This window comes from Carcharodon carcharias, chromosome 16 (genome assembly GCF_017639515.1).
Source record: "Carcharodon carcharias isolate sCarCar2 chromosome 16, sCarCar2.pri, whole genome shotgun sequence".
Lineage (NCBI taxonomy): Eukaryota > Metazoa > Chordata > Chondrichthyes > Lamniformes > Lamnidae > Carcharodon > Carcharodon carcharias.
This window is the reverse complement of record NC_054482.1, coordinates 93,308,823-93,331,622: the sequence shown is the minus strand read 5'-3', so window position 1 is coordinate 93,331,622 and position 22,800 is coordinate 93,308,823.

The following is a 22,800-nucleotide window of genomic DNA, read 5'->3' as shown; positions in this document are numbered from 1 at the left end:
AAGGTAGAGGTAGGTAGATCCAGAACTGTCACTGACCTCATCTCCTCTGGAGATCTTCCCTCCACAGCCTCCAACCTCATAGTCTTCCAATCCTGGACATCCCACTCCTATCTCTTTCACAAAATCCAGAAACAGGACTGTCCCGGCAGACCAATCATGTCAGCCTGTTCCTGCCTCACGGAACCCATTTCTTCCTATCTTGACTCCATTTTCTCTCCCCTTGTCCAGTCTCTTCCCACCACATCCACGATTTCCCTGATGCTCTATGTCATATCAACAATTTCCAGTTCCCTGACCCTACCTGCCTTCTCTTCACCATGGATGTCCAATCTCTCGACACCTCCATCCCCGGCCAGAATAGTCTGAGGGCTCTCCACTTCTTCCTTGAACAGAAGCCTGAAAAATCCTCATCCACCACTACTCTCCCCATCTGACTGAACTTGTTCTCTTACTGAACAATTTCTCCTTAAACTTGTCTCACTTCCTCCAAATAAAAGTGTGGCTTTGGGTACCCGCATGGGTTCCAGTTATGCCTGTCTTTTTATGGGGTAAGTGGAACATTCCTTGTTCCAGTCCTACTCAGACACCCTCACACAACTCTTTTTTCGGTACATTGATTGTTTCAGTCCGCTTCATGCTCTTGTCTGGACCTGGAAAAATTTATCAATTTCCACCCCTCCATCACCTTCACATGGTTCATCTCCTACATTTCTCTTCTCTTCCTTGACCTCTCTGTCTCCATTTCTGGTGATAGACTGTCCACCAATATTCATTACAAGCCCACTGACTCCCTCAGCTGCCTCGACTATAGCTCCCCACACCCCGCTTCCTGTAAGGACTCCATCCCATTCTCTCAGTTCCTTCGCCTCTGTTGCAACTATTCTGATGATGCCACTTTCCAAAACAACACTTCTGACATGTCTTCCTTAAACGAAGTTTCCCACCCACTGTGGTTGACAGGGCCCTCAACCGTGTCCTATCCATCTCCCATGTCTGTGCCCTCACACCTTCCTCTCCCTCTCAGAACCATGATAGGGTCCCCCTTGTCCTCACTTTTCACCCCACAAGCCTCCGCATTCAAAGGACCATCTCCGCCATTTCCGCCAACTCCAGCATGATGTCACCACCAAACACATCTTCCCCTCACCCTCTCTACCTGCAATCCATAGGGACCGTTCCCTGCCGGACACCCTGGTCCACTCCTCCATCATCCCCTACACCTCATCCCCCTCCCACAGCACCTTCCCATGCAACCGTAGCAGGCGCAACACCTGCCCCTTTACCTCCTCCCTCCTCACCATTCAAGGGCCCAAATACTCCTTTCAGGTAAAGCAGCACTTTACTTGCACCTCCTTCAATTTAGTCTAATGTATTTGCTGCTTCCAATCCGGTCTCCTCTGCATTGGAACACTTGCGGAACACCTTCGATCTGTCTGCAAGAATGACCCAAACCTCCCTGTTGCTTGCCATTTCAACACACCATCCTGCTCTCATGCTCACATGTCCGTCCTTGGCCTGCTGCATTGTTCCAGTGAAGCCCAACACAAACTGGAGGAACAGCACCTCATCTTCCGATTAGGCACTTTACAGCCTTCCGGACTTAATATTGATTTCAACAACTGCAGACCATGAACTTTCTCCTCCATCCCCACCCCCTTTTTTTAATCCCCCTTTTCCTACATTCATTTTTATTTTTTAATCAATTTTTATTTTTATTTTTATTCGTGAATCCATGGTTTTATCCCCCCTTCTATCCCATTTTCTATCCCTATTTTCCCAACACCGCCCACTCCCCCCCATCCCATCCCCCACAGGGCCATCTGTTACTCATTCCATGTTGTTCTTTCACACAATGCTACCCTTGTTCTACTATCATCACATTCTGCTTTCTTACCTTTATGCCACTATCAGCACCTTTTTTTTTAGCCCTAACCACTACGATCAACACTCCCTTTGTCTTTTAGCTCATGACATCTTTGTCAATCCCTCTTTTGTCCCCAGCTATCGCTGGCCCCTATCCAGTTCCACCTGCCCCAACCCCCTTGAACAGTATAAGTTTCATCACATTCCCACTTCTCTTCAGCTTTGAAGAAGGGTCATACAGACTCAAAACATTAACTCTGTTTCTTTCTCCATAGATGCTGCTGGGCCTGCTGAGTTTTTCCAGCATTTTCCATTTTTGTTTCAGATTTTCAGCATCCGCAGTATTTTGCTTTTATTTTAAATAGTTTCTTGTTAGGCAAGGGAATCAAAGGTTATCGGAATTAGACGGCAATATAGAAATCGAAACAGAAGAAGATCAGCCATGAGCTTATTGAATGGAAGAGCTGGCTCGAGGGGCCAAATGATCTCCTCCTGTCCCTATTTCTTACATTTATGTTAATGTTTAAGGCAGCTCACCACCACTTTCTCAAGGGCAATTAGGGGATGGGCAACAAATGCTGGCCCAGCCAGCGATGCCACATCTCATGAACAAATTTAAAAGAAACCTGATGGTGAGGTCTCTAACCCTCAACAATCACTTTGGGCTGTGTAACTTTCTGGAACACTGCCGAGCACAAGAGCTGAACTGTGCAGATTCTACTGATGAGTTCATCAAATAACACTTTCAGTGGTTTATTCTGCAGCTGAGATTGCAGTCTAAAATATGACTTACAATTATATAATACTTCTCACATAGGTGCTGGGTTGTTTTACAAAGGGAAGTAATGGATACTAAGAAGACAATTTAGAAGGGGAGACCACTAGTGACAATTTTTGCAAATTGGCTGCTGTGATTTTTTAAATTTATTCTTTCATGGGATGTGGGCATCACTGGCTAGGCCAGCAGCATTGCCCATCCCTAACTGCCCTTGAGCTGAGTGGCTTGTCACACCACTTCAGGCGACAGTTTAGAGTCAACCACATTGCTGTGGGTCTGGAGTCACATGTAGGCCAGACCAGGTAAGGACAGCAGATTTCCCTCCCTAAAGGACATTAGTGAACCAGGTGGGTTTTTACAACGATCGACAATAATTTCATGGTCTTCCCTCGAATTGCTACATTACAAGAATAATTATACTTCAGAAGCACTTTCCATTAACCGTGGGGTGCTTATATTTAACAGTACTTATAAGTACATCACATTCACTTATTGGGAGACAGTGAGTTACCATTACTGTCACTGGGTTAGTAATCCAGAGGCCAGGCTAATTCTCTGAGGCATGCCCTTTCAAATCCCACCATGGAAGCTGGTGGTATTTGAATTCAAATTAATAAAAATCTGAAATCGAAAGCTAGTCTCAGTAATAGTGACCATAAAACTATCTTCAGTTGTCGATAAAAATCTATCTGGTTCAGTAATGCCCTTTAGGGAAGGAAATCTGCCATCCTTATCTGGTCTGGCCTAGCCTACGTGTGTGACTGCAGACCCACAGCAATGTGATTGATTCTTAAATACCCTCTGAAATGGCCTAGCAAGTCGTTCAGTTCAAGGGAAATTAGGGACGGGCAACAAATGCTGACCTTGCCAGCGATGCTCACATCTCATGAAAGAATAATAAAAAAACTGCACAGCGCTTTGGGGCCTGAGGTCACGAAAGGTGTGACATAAGTACAAGTCTTTATTTATGAATGGAGGGGGAGGTACAGTTATCCATGCCATATTTATATTTATTTTGTTTACATCTCAAGGGTTTTGTAAGTATTGAAGATGCTTCAAAACTAGCCAATGTGCACTGGCTTGCACATGAAGCCACAAGATGGTGATTGCAATCATTAATATCCCAGTATTGGCAAAGAAAGTTGAACATTACAGGCCAGAAACAACAACAACTGCCAGTTTGGATGTCTGACATGGAGGAACTTGTAATTTTTTTTGGTTCTGTAGTTATTAACAAGAATGTAGAAATTTGGTGCTCAGATCAGTTTTAGCATGCAGGCCTACAGCTAACCAATGATAAAAGAAACTGACTCCTGCTGTGTTACTTCTAGGATAGTCATTATAAAAGGAGAACTGACTGGATGTGAAAGTGCTTAATGTTTTCTTTGGGGAGGAATAGTCAGCTTTTTGGTGATATATGTGAGGCAGAAGCAGAATAAATTTGTTTTTAAGAAAGGAAAATTGTATTTGACAAATTTATTAGAGTTCTTTGAGTATTGAACAAGCAAGGTGGATAAAAGGGAACCAGGAAACATAGCGGGTAGAATTTTCTGAGCCCGCTAACGGTGGGTGTGATAGGTGGCGTGCGTGGAAAATATGGCGGGACCCACTTCACAACGGCTGGTTGTGATCTTCCGCTCAGCCCGCTGACGGTGAGCCGTGTTCCCCGCCATCGGTCGGCAGGGAGCTAATTGTAATATATTAGCATATAGTTAAAAGGCTCTTGGAACCCTGCCGTATTGTCCGTCCTCGTCGGCGGGAAAGCTCACAGATGTGTTTCACAACAGCACGCAGGCAACGTGCACTTGGCAGCCTTTACTTTGGTGGAACTGAGGTGAGTGAGTAGCAGCGTCCTCCACAGCTCGCCCGTTGTTTACAGGCCTCGGGGGTACTGTTTTGGGGGGAGACTGATGTCCGGTCTCGCAAGCGACCGCTGAGGGATGGGGGGTGTCTGTGGGGGCAAGTGCTGGCCAGCCTCAGAGGTGACTGCTGGGGGGAAGGGGGGACAGGTGTGGGGGAGGTGGTCAAGTGCTGCCCTGGCGCTACATCCCACGCACAGGCAATTGAGGTGGGGGGCAGGGGAGGTGAGGGAAATGGCCACGCATTAGGGACACCTGCAGACAGATCAGGCGCAGGCACGGTGATATGATTGGGGTCAGGCTCCCAGCCTGCCCGCTCATGCAAGCAATGCTGGGGCACCAAAGGGCCACCAAGCGTCCATACCTTAATCACCCCACAACCCCACCTCGGCACAGACTTTGAGTCCACCACCACTTTATTGGACCGCGGAGCAGTTGGACTACACACATTGTACAATCTCCCTGCCAATGCTAGCCATGTAGCAGTCACTGCTGGAGGCATTCACAGCTTCTTGCAATCTCAGTATCTCAGTTTGGACCAGTGTCCCCCATGTCGCAGGTTGACAGGGCAGCCATGCAACGCATTCATCTCCGCCCATCCAAGGGGTGACCAGCGCTCTCCGGGAAGCATTAAGGGGCGGTCACACAGGGCCAGGATAGGTGCTGAGTACAGCCATGATAACCACGTCCCTCTCTCTCTTTCATGCTGCAGGAGGACCACGTCAGGATCATGGATCCTGGCGACCTGGCTGTATGCCTGATGGCCTATAGAAACTGCAGCAGACTGATGAGAGATCGACTGAGGCCCCTGGCTGTGCAACGGTAGGAGCGGCACCTCATGAAGAAGGGGCAGCAGGGGCTCCCGCACATGCTGCCCAGGAGCGACAGCGAGCCATGGCTGGTCAGCGCCTAGTGACACCCAGAGTCTATAGACGCCAGCTGACCCTCCTGCAGATGACTGAGAACCAGTGCCCTGATGACTGTGCATGTCTAGGGACCTGGTGGCTCCCATCTGCCTCTTACTTCAGGACTTGGGGCCAAGGGGTCAAGGTGGGCATCCACTGCCAGTGGCTGTGAAAGTGACCGTGGTGCTCAATTTCTATACCAGTGGCTCCTTTCAGGGCTCCACGGGTGATCTCTGTGGGATTTCACAATCCGCCACCCATAAGTGCACCCATGAGGCCACAGATGCCAACTTCTCCATGGCACACAACTTTGTGCATTTCGCCCGGGACCGGAATAGCCAGGATGTAAAGGCCATTGGATTCGCCCTGATCTCGGGATTCCCACAGGTGCAGGGTGCGATTGACTGCACTCGTGTAGTGCTCAGATCTCCATTGCTACATTCGGTGGATTTCATCAACCACAAGGGCTTCCACACACTGAACGTGCAGCTGGTTTGTGACCACCAGAAACGCATCCTGCAGGTGTGCACACAGTTTCCAGGGAGTGTGCGTGATGCCTACATCCTGAGTCGCTCGCAGATCCCATAAGCCTTCCAGGGTCCACGGAGGCTGCAAGGTTGGCTCCTTGGAGACAAGGGCTACCCAAAGTGGCCGTGGCTGATGACACCCATGCGGAGGCCTCAGACTGCAGCAGAGCGATGCTATAATGAGGCTCATGCAGCAGCTCGCAACTTAGTGGAGCAGACCACCGGGATGCTGAAGATGTGGTTCCAGTGCCTGGACCGGTCTGGTGGAGCCCTACAATACAGTCCACAGAGGGTGTCACGCATTGTCGTCGTCTGCTGTGCCCTTTAAAACCTGGCCCTGCAACGGGGTGAGGAGCTGGCTGAGGAGGAGATGGAGGAGCTGCATGTCTCCTCCAATGAGGAGGACGCTGATGGGGATGAGGGTGAGGGGGTCCTTGGTAGTGATGACGATGGGGATGAGGCTCTCGCACTGGCCAGATGAGGCAGGCGCACTCGGGAGGCCCTCAAAGCTGCCAGATTTGTGGAGGATGATGATGACATGTAGTAAGGTGTCCTCGTAGATCCTCACATTGCAGTTGTGAATGTTTGACTCCAATCTGGCTTATGGAAGTGCCACTACCCTCTGAGACAATGCTCCTGTCATGGATTTGCAGTGGAGGCCCTAATAGTTGCTTGATCGCAGGAGAATGATGACAACATGCAGTGAGGACACTCCATAGCTCTTCACATGGCCTCTGAGAACGTCTGACTCCTGTCTGACCGAGGGCACCTCGCCTGCGCTGCATGATCAGGGCCATCTCAGAGACACAGCCATGAAACTTTAGATGCATCTGATGCTGTGTCTGCCTTCAGCACCCCAGCCCTTCAGGAATTGGTGCACAGCATCACTGGTCTCAGATGCTGGTGTGATTGGGGCCAGCCCCACCTTAAAGGTGCTGAGAGCACACAGAGTGTATGAGAGAACTCTGTGCTGTCTGCCCACAACATTCTGGCAGCAATGACCAGCACTGCCTAGGTGTAAGCATCAGTAATGTATCCAGTGAGTGTGAGGCTGGACCATCACTGTGGTCTGAAGGCCGCACAGAGCACAGGGAAGAGGCCCTGGATTGAGACACCTGCCTTTTATCTGGTGCAGAAAGGTTCCACATCTCAGTGACAAGAACACTGCTCATCAGAACAAGGAGCCATAGGCAGGGTGACATTCTTAGGAGTTTATTGACAATAGTGAACAGTATGTCCAGGTGATTAACACCCATGCCCAGGCTGTGCAACTAATCCTCCTTAACTCTCCTAACCCTGCCACTACATCTTGGTGCTCCCCGGACATCCACAGTGGAGGTGGAAACAGCCTGTTGACTGTGACGCCCCTTCTGTGATGACCTTGGCGGGCGTCCTCTGGAGGACCGAGACTTGGAAGGCTTTGGCCTACTTTTAGGGTCCTGCTGTGTGTGGTAGTGGCAGCCTCCTCTGCCTGTGAATCTGGATCTGTGGACGTCACAGGAAGAGGGGATTTGGATGGGCCTCCCTGAGTCACCTGGATGCTTGGCCCCAGAGTGTGCACCTACTGATCCTCCTCCCTATGGGTGCCCAAGGGCCCCTGGATGACTCTGAGCGCAGAAGGGGTAGCTGGAGTGAGATCGAGCTGCTCAGCACCCCTCTCACATACACATTGTTGGAGGCCAACTATGGCATCAGCGATGGAGTTAAGACCACGCAGCAGTGCAGGAGTGACGCCTGGACCAAGGTCTCCATTGCAGCCGCCATCCTGCCAGTGTTGACCTTGGTGCGTTGTAATGCTGGTGCTATCACCTCAGCCTGAAGATGGACGTATTCCTCTATCGTGTCTTGCAGCCTGAGTAGTGCAATGGACATCCCTTCCCGATGTTCCCCAGCTTGCCTTTGCAGCTCCAGATACTGTACCATGACTGAGTCCAGAGGCTCGCCACAGACTCAGCGACATTTTGGCCTCCAGCAGTCCTCCAAGTGCCGGGGACCTGGGAAGTCCCTGCCTCCGTCCACTGTGGATCAGAAAGTGCGATGTGCTCACCAGATTGTGATCCCGAGGCTACTCTAAAGCGAAGTCCCACCAAAGGGTATGTCTCTGCGCTGGTGGAGGATGTGGGTAAGCACTGTGATAGAACTTCAGGGAGGGTGCCTCCAGATTCCTCTTCAGGGCTTGCTTGGAGGCTCTGGGTCCTGGACTCCATCTGTGGCTTCCCAGATGCACGTATGAAAGCAAGGGGAAATAATTAATGCAGTGGCCTGTGAAAGAGGACACATCACTCGCAGCATGGCTGTCTGATGGATGCTGTACTGCTGGACCCTCACTTGGTAGAGCAGCATCGACCTCACTGTCAGCACAGGACCGGTCCCGATCATCGCTGGCCAGCTGGATGGCTCTGTTTTCAAATTCTGTGAGAACTTTGAATTCCGGCATCCCTCCACCTGTCTGCAACCTTTCCCTCCTGCTGTGAGCCAGTTTGACCTGCATGGATAGAGATGGGGAGAGTGTATCAGGACGCTTGCCGGGCCAGATGATAAGTATGCCTGGCCCGTGTGGGTGGTGAGTGGTCCCATGGATGGGATGAGGACAATGATGGTGTATGTGAAAGAGTGTATGGTGATGCCCTTTGCAATAGCAGTGAGTGAGGGCCCTGTGGATGTGTGATGGGTTTGTGAGTGTGTGAGTAGGGAGTGATGAAAAGAGTGACTTAACATGGTGGATGGGAGGAGATTATTCATCCATTGCGGCACTGGGTGGCTGTCCTCTTCTGAAGGGTGTTGGCGCTGACCACTACTGCCACCGCCTCTCAAGCCAGGATGGTGACATTGCTACTCATCCTGTGGCCAGAGCGGGGGTAGAGCACATCCTGGCAGCCTCCATGGCACCGAGCAGTCGCTCGAGGGACCTGTCGTTGAAGTGGGGGGCTGCAGTCTTTTTGCCTTTGCAGGCCATGTCTCCTAGGCGACGGTGGTGAGCTGGTGGTGATGAGCGCTTTGCAGGTGGCTGCCTTTTAAAGAGGGCGGCTGGCGTGATGCAACAGCGGGGTGATGGTGAGCAGGAGCATGAGAGCCCGCCCGCCATGGAAACAGTATGTTTTGAGGTCGGGAAGACACATCATGAAAACCCACCATTTTCATCGGCAGGAAGGACTCCATTTTACCTGCCCGCTACCACACTAAGTGCAATTCTGGGAAAATTCATTCCAGTTTGTTTAGATTTCCAAAAGGCGTTCAATAAGGTATAAAGTTGGCAAATGGTAACAAGTGGAGTGCCACAGGGATGAGTGCTGGGGCCTCAATTATTTACGATCTATACCAATGAACTGGATGAAGGGACTGACTGTATTGCAGCCAAATTTGCTGATCATATAGAGATAGGTAGGTGAGGAGGCTGCAAAGAATCTGCAAAGGGATATAGATAGGTAAAGTGAGTGGACAAAAAAATTGACAGATGGAGTATAATTTGTGAAGTGAGGTTGTCCACTCTGGTGGGAAGAATAGAAAAGCAGGATATTATTTTAATGGCAAGAGACTGCAGAATGCTGCAGTACAGAGGGATCTAGGTGTTCCCAAATATAAATCACTAAAAGGTAACATGCAGGTATATCAAGTAATGAGGTGTTTATTGCAAGGGGGATGAAATATAAAAGTAGGGAAGTCTTGCTACAAATGTACAGTGTTGGTAAGACCAAATCTGTGTATAGTTTTGGTCTCAAAACTTAAGGAGGGATAAGACCATAAGACCATAAGATGTAGGAGCAGAAGTAAGCCATATGGTCCATTGAGTCCACTCTGCATTCAATGAATCCATGGCCGATCTGATAATCTTCAAGTCCACTTTCCTGCCTTGTCACCAGACTCTTGATCCCCTTACTGATTAAAGACCTGTCTATCTCAGCCTTGAATATACTTAATGACTCAGCCTCTACAGCCCTCTGTGCTAAAGAATTCCAAAGGTTGACTACTCTCTGAGAGAAGAAATTCCTCCTCATCTCTGTTTTAAATGGGTGCCCTCTTACTCTGAGATTATGCTTTCTGGTCCTAGACTCTCCCACAAAAGGAAACAACCACTCAGCATCTTCCCTGTCAAGCCCCCTAAGAATCTTATATATTTCTCATTCTTCTAAACTCCAATGAGCACAGGTTCAACCTACTCAGATTCTCTTAATAAGAAAATCCCTCCATACCCGGAATCAGCCTAGTGAATCTTCCCTGGACTGCCTCCAACCTTATGTTTCCTTAGATAAGGGGATCAAAATTGTTCACAGTATTCTAGGTATGGTCTAACTAGTGCCTTGTATAGTTTTAGCAAGACTTCCTTATTTTTAAACTCCATTCCCTTTGAAATAAAGGCCAACATTTCATTTGCCTTTCCTATTACCTGTTGAACTTGTATGTTAGCTTTTTGGGATTCATGCACAAGGGCTCCCAAATCCCTCTGTACTTAAGCTTTCTGCAGTCTTTCTCCATTTAAATAATATTCAGCTTCCCTATTCTTCCTGCCAAAGTGCATAACCTCACATTTTCCCACATTATATTCCATCTGCCAAGTTTTTGCCCACTCACATAACCTATATCCCTCTGTTGACTCCTTACGTCATCCTCACCACTTCCCTTCCCGCCTATTTTTGTGTCATTCGCAACCTTGGTGATAGTATATTCACTTCCCTCATCTAAGTCATTAATATATATTGTAAATAACTGGGGCCCCAACACTGACCCCTGTGGCACTCCACTAGTTACAGGTTGCCATTCCGAAAATGCCGCCGTCATTCCAACTCTCTGGGCGGGATTTTCTGGCCCTGCCGCAAGTCAATGGACTTCTGGTTGGGGTGCCGCCTTGCCCGCAGCAGGTCCCGCCTAAACTGGGCCAGAAAATCCCGGCCTCTGTCTTCTGTTAGTTAGCAAATCCTCTATCCATGCTAATATACTACCCCCAACAACGTGGGCTCTTCTTTTAAGTAGCCTTATGTGCGGTACCTTATTGAATGCCTTTTCGAAATCCAAATATATTACATCTACTTGTTCCCCTTTATCCATCCTGCTTGTTACCTCCTCAAAGAATTCTAATAAACTTGTCAGGCATGATTTCCCCTTCATGAATCCATGCTGACTCTGCTTGATTAGATTATGTATTTCTAAATGCTCTGCTATTACATCCTTTATAATAGACTCCGACACTTCCCCAATGACAGATGTTAAGCTAACTGGCCTATGGTTACCTGTTTTTTGCCTCCCTCCCTTTTTGAATAAGGGTGTTGCATTGGCTGTTCTCCAATCCTCTGGGACTTTTCCAGAATCCAAGGATTCTTGGAAGATTACTACCAGTGCACTCATTATCTCTGTAGCTATTTCCTTTAATAAATTCAGATTCAGGTCCAGGGGACTTATCGGCCTTTGGCCCATTAATTTCCCTAGTACTTTTTCTCTAGTGATAGTTATTGTATTTAGTTCCTCCCCCACTTTTGCCCCTTGATTATTTAGTATTTTTGGAATGCTATTAGTATCTTCTACTGAGAAGACTGAAGCAAAGTATTTATTTAACTCCTCTGCCATTTCCTGGTTCCCCATTATTATTTCCCCAACCTTATTCTCTAAGCAGGTCTATGTTCACTTTAGCCTCTCTCTTCCTTTTTACACATTTAAAGAAGCTCTTACTCTCCATTTTTATATTACTTGCTAGTTTACCCTCAAAGTTTATTTTTGCCCGCTTTAAATTTTTTTGGTCATCTTTTGTTGGTTTTTAAAAGTTCCCCAAACCTCTGGCTTACCACTAATCTTTGCCACATTATATGTTTTTTTTTTCAATTTGATACTGTCTTTAACTTCCTTGGTTAACTATGGTTGGTTTATCCCCTTCCTTGAAACCTTTCTTCCTCACTGGGATGTACCTTTGTTGAGAGTCAAGGACTATTTTCTTAAACGTCTGCCATTCATAAACTGTCTTTTCTGCTAAACTGCTTTCTCAGTCCACTCCAGCAAATTCTGCCCTCACTCCATTGTAGTTACCCTTATTTAGGCTTAGCACAGTTGTTTCTCACCCAAGTTTCTCACTCTCAAACTGAATGCTAAATTCCACCATATTACGATCACTGTTTCCTAGGGGATCCTTTACTCTGAGGTCATTTATTAAACCTGCCTCATCACACATTACACATTACACATTACAAGATCCAAAATAGCCTGACCCCTAGTTGGATTCACAACATGTTGTTCTAGCAAACTGTCCTGAATATATTCTATAAACTCTTGCTTGTGGCTACCTCTGCCAATTTTATTTTCCAAATCTGCATGAAGATTAAAGACAGCCATGATTAATCTACTGCCTTTTTTACATGCCCTCATTATCTCCTGATTAATTCTCTGTCTACAGTATAGCTACTGTCAGGGGGCCTATAGACTACTCCCACCAGTGTCTTCTTCCCCTTGAAATTTCCTACCTCCACCCATATGGATTCTATATCTCCTGATCCAAGATCCTTTCTTGCCATTGTATTTATTACATCTCGTACTAACAAAGCTACCCCACCACCCTTTCATTCTTGCCTGTCCTTTTGAAAAGTCACATACCCCTGAATATTTATTTCCTAGCTTTGATCTCCTTGTAACCATATCTTCATAATGGCTAAAGATCATACCCATTAACCTCTATTTGTGCCATTAATTCATTTATTTTGTTTCGAAGTCTACATGCATTTTAGTAAAGGTCATTAATTTTGCCTTTTTACCATTTTTCCCCCTTTGACCCGACTTGCTGTTTTCTTTTAGGTTTGTACACTCCGTTCCTTCCTGTCATACTCGGGGTATCATTACCTAAATAGCTGCACTGCAAGGTTGCCATATCCTTTTGCTTTGTAAGCCAATGTATCCCCTTTCCAGAACCCTCCGCTATCTATTTAATTTGAAGCCCTCTGTACAAGATATTCTTGCATTGGAAATCATTCAGAGAAGGTTCACTAGGTTGATTCCTGGGATGAAGATGTAGTCTAATGAGGAAAGGTTGAGCAGGTTGAGCCTATACTCATTGGAGTTTAGAAGAATAAGAGGTGATTTTATTGAAACATATAAGATTTGGAGGGGGTTTGACAGGGTAGATGCAGAGAGGATTGCCCTCTTAGGGGAATCTAGAACTAGGGGCACAGTTTTAAAACAACCGGTCTACCATTTAAGACAGAAATTATGAGGATTTTTTTCTCTCAGAAGATTGCTAATCTTTGGAATTTTCTGCCCCAGACAGCGGTAAAGGTTGGACTATATGCAAGGCTGAGTTGGACAGAATTTTGTTCTACAAGGGAGTCAAGAGTTGTGGGAGCTGGCATGGAAGTGAAGTCTAGGCCACAATCATCTAGAAGGACAAGGGCAGTAGATAGATGGGAACACCACCAGTTGGAAGTTCCCCTCCAAGCAGCAAGTGCTGTAAAATAAGGGGACTGGATCGACACTTTGCTGGGGTCTGCGAGGATTCTTTCGATGCAGGCCCCAAGCAGCTCCAGCGAATAGAAGTGGCAATGCAATTTTCAAGACCAGGTAAGAATGCATTAATTTCTTCTAATTTCTGCGGGCCAGCACTTTCTGACTCTAGTTGGAAGTTATGGCCCATAAATTTGAAAAGACCCAGGCAAGGGGGCACACAATACTCTGAACCAGTTGGATTCAAAGTGATTTTTCTTAACTTCCGTTCCTTGAAGACAGCAGCTTGAGGCATAGATGCTGAAGGCTTTTCACACTTGTTAGATCTTACCATTATACTCAGCCTTTGTTCCTTTATAAATATTTTCCCCTTTGGATACAAATTCCCCTTGTTTCACTATGTCTTTGGACTTTATCTCTCTGATAATAAAAATCTCTCACAGCAGTAAGTTTTACCAGTAACCTTTGGGAAAAATAAACACACTGGGCAGAATTTTCTGCCCACCGTGTGGGCAGGCCCGACCCCATCTCCGACAGGAGGGGAGCCGATCCCCACTGGAGAAGCGGGCCCTGCCACCATTTTAAGTGGGCGGGCCAATTAAGGCCCGCTTAGCGTGACGCCCAGTGGGAAGCACTATGCACTTCCTGTGCGGGGGTGGTGGGGGGGTTGATTCCCCAAAGGCGAGAGTGCGCTCTTTCGCGCATGCGCACAAAAGAGTGCACATCTCCCTGAGGCTAAGTGCTGCCTCAGGGGGATCGCTCACACTTGTACAAACATTAAAAATAGAAAAATAAAAAAAATCCTTAACACGTCCCCCTCATGTGACAATGTCACACAAGATGGGACAAGTTAGTAAATTTCACTCAAACCTTATTAAAGTTTTTTAAACCCTACATGAAACCTCATCCCGCCGGTGGCTGAGGTTTCATGTTTTTCCCATTGCCCGCCGGGGCTCCTAGCCTGCCCGCCATCCTTAAGGTTGGACGGGCAGGTCCTTTAATTGCTTTAATTATCCTGTCAATGGCCTCAATTGGCCATTGACAGGCCGGTGAGTGCACAGCTGATTTGGCTGTGCCCCTGCCTTCCTGAAAATTTAAATGGGGCAGGATGACATCAAGGGGAACCCCCGATGTCACCCCATGTCATTTTGCAAGTCGGCGAGTAGGCCCCGCCCCCTGCTCGCCGACGGCAAAATTCAGCCCACTGTTTCTAAACTTCACCTGTCCAGGTGACACATTTCACTCCTCCTTTGAAAACAACCTAGCCTGGCTTATTTAAAAATGCAAATGTCCTTTTACATCTTACATTCTAAACTTCCCCCATGTTTACCATGTTTACATCAAAACTGTCAGACTAGCTGCATTTAATCCATTTAAGTCTCACACACACACACACGTAGACACAGATATCACTATTTTACAATAAATTCCACTAACATTATGAGAATTATTGTATCTTCCTGACATTAGTAACAGTATCTCATGAGCCAGTGTTGGTTCTATTGCTCCCAATCATTATGATTTACAGTAATACCTTGGATTCAGAGACTCAGTGCAAGTTTGGTGATTTTGAAACAAAATTTGATACAACATGAATTGAAAATTTCAAGCCTGAGATTGATAGGTTTTTGTTGTACAAGGTAATTAAGAATTACAAAACAAATGCAAGCAAATGGACTTACGATATAGGTTAGCTATGATCTAACAGAATGGTGGTGCAGGCTTCAGGGACTGAATACCTACTCACATTCCTATGTTTTGACACAGAACAGACATATAATAAAGTTTATGCTTCCACTAGAGTCAGAATTGAAAATATTGTCTGAAGCAGAATTTCTGATTCCTGGATTATTCTGAGGTGGTGGGGCAGGTGGAGGGTGGGGTTGCGGAGGTGGGGTGTGTGTGTGTGTGTATGTGTGTGTGTGTGGGGAGGGGGGCATGGTTGGGGGTCCTGTAATATAATCCAGGAGCATAATGACCTGCTGAGTGCTTCAACACCAAGATCATTCGTCGGGGTTCTCAAAAAGTGGAGTAGGAAGTGGAGAAGCAGGAGGAGGTGACAGATGTGGAAGAGAAAACACAAGACATGTTACGGTGCAGAGAAGCGGTTACTGGCTAAAACATTTAGAGCCTCTTTCTGCTGGAACTCTTATCCTGTCTCTGACATCCAGGACATCTTCAGATTCACCAACTCCATCGCTGTTTCTTGGTCTTCCCCTGTTGTAAAAACATACTTGAAAAGCTTGCTCCGAACCCGTTTTCAATCCCTTTCATCTTTATTTAACCTAATAAAATTAGCTCAAAATCCCAATAGCATCTGCCATCAACATATTTACTGCACAGATTTTCCTTCAACCAACATCACTAACTTGTGCCTGTCAATCTAATTCTTTCCATTATTGTGCTTTCCCTTTTTAACAGTGGCTGCCTCTTGTGTAGGGCATATGTGTGTTTCATCAAAATGGTTCTCCTGAGACAGGAAAATGGCAGGATGATGGCAACTGCATGTCCCAAAGTGGCTATTGTACTCATACAACAGGTAGACCAGCTTCAGACTGCATGCCGTCTGCTGCTGAGGGGACAGCCTGGACATAGCTGTCCAAGATTATGGAACATGGACAAAAGAGCTGAATCCCCGAGGTGAGGTGAGAGTGACTGCCCTTGACATCAAGGTAGCATTTGACTGAGTGTGGCATCAAGGAGCCCTAGCAAAACTGGAGTCAATGGGGATCAGGGGGAAAACTCTCCGCTGATTGGAGTCATACCTAGCACAAATGAAATCATTGTTGTTGTTGGAGGTCAATCATCTCAGCTCCAGGACATCACTGCAGGAGTTCCTCAGGGTAGTGTCTTAGGCCCAACCACCTTCAGCTGCTTCATCAATGAGCTTCCTTCCATCATAAAGTCAGAAGTAGGGATGTTCGCTGATGATTGCACAGTGTTCAGCACCATTCGTGACTCTTCAGATATTGAAGCAGTCCATGTCCAAATGCAGCAAGACCTGGACAATATCCAGGCTTGGGCTGATAAATGGCAAGTAACATTTGTGCCACACAAGTGTCAGGCAATGACCATCTCCAACAAGAATCCAACCATCATCCCTTGATGTTCAATGGCATTCCCATCATTGAATCCCCCACTATCAACATCCTAGGGGTTACCATTGACCAGAGACAGAACTGGACTAGCTATATAAATACTATGGCTACAAGAGCAGGTCCGAGGCTAGGAATCGTGAGACAAGTAACTCACCTCTTGACTCCCTAAAGCCTGTCCACCATCTACAAGGCATAAGTCAGGGATGTGATGGAATACTCATCACTTGCCTGGATGACTGCAGCTTCTACAACACTGAAGAAGCTGGACACCGTCCAAGACAAAGCAGTCCAATTGATTGGCACCACATCCATAAACATTCACTCCCTCCACACTGACGCACAGTAACAGTATTGTGTACCATCTATGATGCACTGCAGGAATTCACCAAGGTTCCTTTGACAGCACCTTCCAAACCCATAACCACTACCATCTAGAAGGACAAGGGCAGGAGATAAAAGGGAACACCACCACCTGGAAGTTCCCCTCCAAGTCAGTCACCATCCTGACTTGGAAATATATTGCCGTTCCTTCACTTTTGCTGGGTCAAAGTCCTGGAACTCCCTTCCTAACAGCACTGTGGGTCTACCTACACCACATGGACTGCAGCGGTTCAAGAAAGCAGATCACCACCGCCTTCTGAAGGGCAACAAGAATGGTCAAAAATGCTGGCCCAGCCAACGAAGCCCACATCCCGTGAATGAATAAAATAAAGGAAGAGTCCTACGGACTCGAAACGTTAACTCTGTTTCTCTCTCTGCAGATGCTGCTAGACCTGCTGAGTTTTTCCAGCATTTTCTGTTTTTGTTTCAGATTTCCAGCATCCACAGTATTTTGCTTTTATACAAGTTTAGAGACTTTGGCACATAATCTAGGCTGACACCTCAATGTACTTCGTATTATCAGAGGCGATGTCTTTCTGATGAGGCATTAAATCAACAACCTATCCTCTCAGATGGATGTAATAGATCCCATGACATGATTCAAAGACGAGCAGGGGAGTTCTCTCCAGAGTCCTCACCAATATATTCCTTCAACCAACATCACTAACACAGATTTACTTGAAATAAATTGACTGCTACATTTCCTACATTACATCAGTGGTTACACTTCTGAACTATTTCATTTGTTCTGAAGTGCTTTGGGATTTCTTGAGGTTACGGAAGGTGTCATATACGGGGAGATGGTGGTGCAGTGATAATGCCACTAGACTAGTAATCCAGAGGTCCAATATAATGCTCTGGCGAAATGGGTTCAAATCCCAGCACGGCAGCTGATGGAATTTAAATTCAATTCATATAATTAAAACCTAGTATAATGGTGGCCATGAAACCATTGTTGATTGTTGTAAAAACCCATCTGGTTCACTAATGCTCTTTAGGGAAGGAAATTTGCTGTCCTTACCTGGTCTGGTCTACTCCACATGCACAGCAATATGGTTGACCCTTAAATGGCCTCTGTACTGACCAAGCAAGCTACTCAGTGTATCAAAAGGAATGAAAATGGACAGAGCGCCTGGCATCGACCTAGACACCGGAAACAACAGTAAACCTGGCCCTGTTGACCCTGCAAAGTCCTCCTTACTAACATCTAGTGGCTTGTACCAAAATTGGGAGAGCTGGTCCCACAGACTGGTCAAGCAACAGCCTGACAGACTCATTCTTGCGGAATCATGCCTTACAGGCAATGTCGCAGACTCCTCCATCACCATCCCATGTCCTGTCCCTCCGACAGGACAGACCCACCAGAGGTCAAAGAGTCATAGAGGCCCTTCAGCCCATTGAGTCTGCACTGGTCAAACAAGTAACTATTCTAATCCCATTTTCCAGCACTAGGCCCATAGCCTTGTATGCCATGGCATCACAAGTGCACATCCAAATACTTCTTAAATGTTATGAGGGTTTCTGCCTCTACCACCCTTTCAGGCAGTGAGTTCCAGATTCCCACCACCCTCTGGGTGAAAAAAATTCTTTCTTACATCCCCTCTAAACCTCCTGCCCCTTACCTTAAATCTATGCCCCCGGTTATTGATTCCTCCGTCAAGGGGAAAAGTTCCTTCCTGTCTACCCTATCTATGCCCCTCATGATTTTATACACCTCAGTCATGTCCCCCCTCAATCTCCACTGCTCCAGGGAAAATAACCATTGGCAATCCAATCTCTCCTCATAACTAAAACTCTCCAGTCCAGGCAGCATCCTGGTGAATCTCCTCTGCAGTCTCTCTAGTGCAATTACATCCTTCCTATAATGCGGATTCCAGAACTGCATGCAATACTCTAGCTGTGGCCTAACGAGCGTTTTATACAGTTCCAGCTTAACCTCCCTGCTCTTAAATTCTATGCCTCGGCTAATGAAGGCAATTGTTCCATATGCCTTCTTAACCACTTTATCTGCCTGTTCCGCTACCTTAAGGGACCGGTGGACATGCACACCAAGGTCTGATCCTCAGTTCTTCCCAGGGTCCTACCATTCATCATGTATTCCCATGCCTTGTTTGTCCTGCCCAAGCGCATCACCTCACACTTGTTCAGATTAAATTCCATTTGCCACTGAGCAGCCCATCTAACCAGCCCGTATATATCCCCCTGTAATCTAAGGCTATCCTCCTCGCTATTTACCACCCCATCAATTTTTGTGTCATCCGCGAACTTACTGATCAACCCTCCTATATTCAATTTTAAATTGTTTATATATAACAAACAGCAAGGGACCCAACACCGATCCCTGTGGAACCCCACTGGAGACAGGCATCCAGTCACAAAAACACTCTTTGACCATCACCCTCTGCTTCCTGCCACTCAGCCAATCCTGGATCCAATTTGCCAAATTGCCTTGGATCCCATGGGCTTTTTCCTTCGTTATTAGTCTCCCATGAGCTGAAGTCCAAGTAGACTATGTCAAATGCATTGCCCTCATCAACACACCTTGTCACCTCTTCGAAAAATTCAATCAAATTGGTCAGACATGACATCCCCTTAACAAATCCATGCTGACTGTCCTTGATTAATCCCTGCCTCTCCAAGTGTGGATTAATTCTGTTCCTCAGACTTGCTTCCAATAGTTTCCCCACCACTGAGGTTAGACTGACTGGCCTGTAGTTCCCCGGTTTATCCCTTCCTCCCTTCTTGAATAACGGTACCACATTGGCTCTCCTCCAGTCCTCTGGCACCTCTCCTGTGGCCAGAGAGGTATTGAAAATTATTGCCAGTGCCCCTGCTATCTCCACCCTTGCCTTACTCAACAGCTTGGGATACATTTCATCCAGGCCTGGAGATGTATCTACTTTTAAGCCTGCCAGACCACTTAGAACCTCCTTCCTTTCTATGCCACAGTCACAGTCCTTCTGCCTGATTTCCATATGCATGTCATCCCTTTCACTTGTGAACACCGGCACAAAGTATTCACATAGAACCCTACCTACGTCTTCCGGCTCCACATACAAATTACCACTATGATCCTTAATGGGCCCTACTCTTTCCCTAGTTATCCTCTTATTCTTAATGCACTTGTAAAATAACTTTGGATTTTCCTTTATTTTAATTTTGGTGGCAGCACAATGAGTAGGGAGTTGCTCTGGGAGTCCTCAGCATTGATTCTGGACCCCATGAAGTCTCATGGCATCAAGGCAAACATGGGCAATGAAACCTCCTGCTGATTACCACACACTCCCACCTCAGCTGATGAATCAGTACACAAATTGGAAGAAGCACTGAGAGTGGCAAAGGTATACACTGGGTGGTGTACTTCAATGTCCATCACCAAGAGTGAATAGGTAGCATCACTGCTGGCCGAGTCCAAAAGGACATAGCTGCTAGACTGGGTCTTCAGCAGGTAGTGGGGAACCAACAAGAGGGAAATACCTACTTGACCTCATCCTCATCAAGCTACCTGATGCCGGTGCCTCTGTCTATTACAGTATTGGTAAGAGTGACCAACACATAGTCCTTGTGGAGTCAAAGTCCCATCTTCACAATGAGGATACTTTCCATCCTATTGTGTGGCATTACCACCATGCCAAATGATTTTGAACAGATCTAACAACTCAAAACTAGGCATCCATGAGATGCTGTGAGTCATCATCAGCAGCAGAATTGTATGCAACAATAATCTGCAACCACATAGCCCGGCATACTCCCTGTACCATCAAGCCAAGGGATCAAGCCTGGTTCAATGAAGAGTGCAGGAAGGTACGCCAGAAGCAGCACTAGGCAAACATGAAAAGGAGCATCAACCTGCTGAAGCTACAACAAAGGACTACTTGCATGCCAAACAGTGTAAGCAGCAGGCAATAGACAGAGCTAAGTGATCCCGCATCCAACCGTTCATATCTAAGCTCTGCAGTCTTGCTGTCCTGCAATTAAACAAGTATCTGAAGGAGGAGGCTCCACAAGTATCCACATTTTCAATGATGGGGGTGCCCAGTACATCAGTGCAAAAGATAAGGCTGAACATGATTGCATGTGCTTTTGCAACCATGTTCAGCCAGAAGTGCCGAGTGGATGACCCATCTTGGCTTCTTCCTGAGGTCCTCAGTATCACAGATGCCAGTCTTCAGCCAATGTGATTCACTCCATGTGATATCAAGAATTGGCTGAAGTCATTGGATACTGCAAAAGCTATGGCCCTGACAACATTCCGGCAATAGTACCGAAGGCTTGTGCTCCAGAGCTAGCCAAATTCCTAGCCAAGCTGTTCAAGTACAGCTACAACAGTGGCATCTGCCTGGCAATGTGTAAAGCTACCCAAGTATGCCATATCCACAAATGTCCACAATAATTCAACTGAGCGAATTACCACCTTATCAGTCTACCCTCAATTATCAGCAATGTGATGGAAGGTGTTGTCAACAGTGATATCGAGTGGCACTTGCTCAGCAGTAACCTGCTCACTGAAGTTCAGTTTGGGTTCCGCCATAGGCCACTGAGCTTCTCATCTCATTGCAGCCATGATCCAAACATGGCCAAAGAGCTGAATTCAAGAGGTGAGGTGAGAGTGGCTGCTCTTGGCATCACAGCAGCATCAAGGAGCCCTAGCAAAACTGAAGTCAATGGGAATCAGGGAGAAAACTCTCCACTGATTGGATTCATACCTAGCACAAAGGAAGATGACTGTGGTTGTTGGAGGTCAGCCATCTCAGCTCCAGGGCATCATTGCAGGAGTTCCTCAGGGTAGTGTCCTAGATCCAACCATCTTCAGCTGCTTCATTAATAACCTTCCCTCCATCATAAGGTCAGAAGTGGGGATGTTTGCGGATAATTGCATGATGTTCAGCACCATTTGCGACTCCTCAGAACCATGTCCATATGCAGCAAGACTGGACAACATTCAGGCTTGGTCTATAATCTCCCACTATCAATTTCCTGGGAGGTTGCCATTGGCCAGAAATTGAACTGGACCAACCAAATATATATTGTGGCTACAAGAGCGGGTCAGAGGCTGGGAATTCTGCCGCAAGTAGCTCACCTTCTGACTACCCATATCTTGTCCACCATCGACAAGGCACAAGTCAGAAGCATGGTAGAATATCCTGCACTTGCCTCGATGAGTGCAGCTCCAACAAACTCAAGAAGATCGTCACCATCCAGAACAAAACAGACCACTTGACTGTCATCCTATCCAACACCTTAAACATTCACTCCCTCCACATTGATTGACAGGGGGAGCAGTGTACCATCTACGATGAGCACAGCAGCAAATCACCAAGGCTCCTTAGACACCACCTCCCAAACCCACAACCACCAGCACCTAGAAGGACAAGGGCAGCAGACAGATGGGGACACCACAACTACAAGCGCCCCTCCAAGCCACACACCATCCTGACTTGGAAATATATCACCGTTGCTTCACTGTCACTGGGTCAAAATCTTGGAACTCCCTCCCTAACAGCACTGTAGGTGTACCTACACCACATGGACTGCAGTGGTTCAAAAAGGCATCTCACCACCACCTTCTCAAGGGCAATTAGGGATGGACAATAAATGCTGGCCTAGCCAGCGATGTCCAAAATCTGTAAACAAATAAATAAAATATAAATTCAAGTCTGTCTCTTCTCGACCAGGATAGAACCATAAGATTAGTGGTTCATTCCTGGAGGCCTATACAATTAATCAGCTTGACTCAGTTGTCAACACTCATTGTGAGTTCAAGTCAGACTCCAGGTCTTTAAGAATCAGTCTAGGCTGGCAATTTTGTGTAGTATTGGCAGATTGCTGTGTTATTCATGGTGGTGAATGAGGCTCCTTCTTCCTGTCAGAAAAATTCAGATGGATGTTGTATACACCTTGGCAGCAGTGTATACCACCCACAAAATGCATTACAGCAACTCCCAACGTTTCTTCGACAGCACTTTCAAAAGCAAA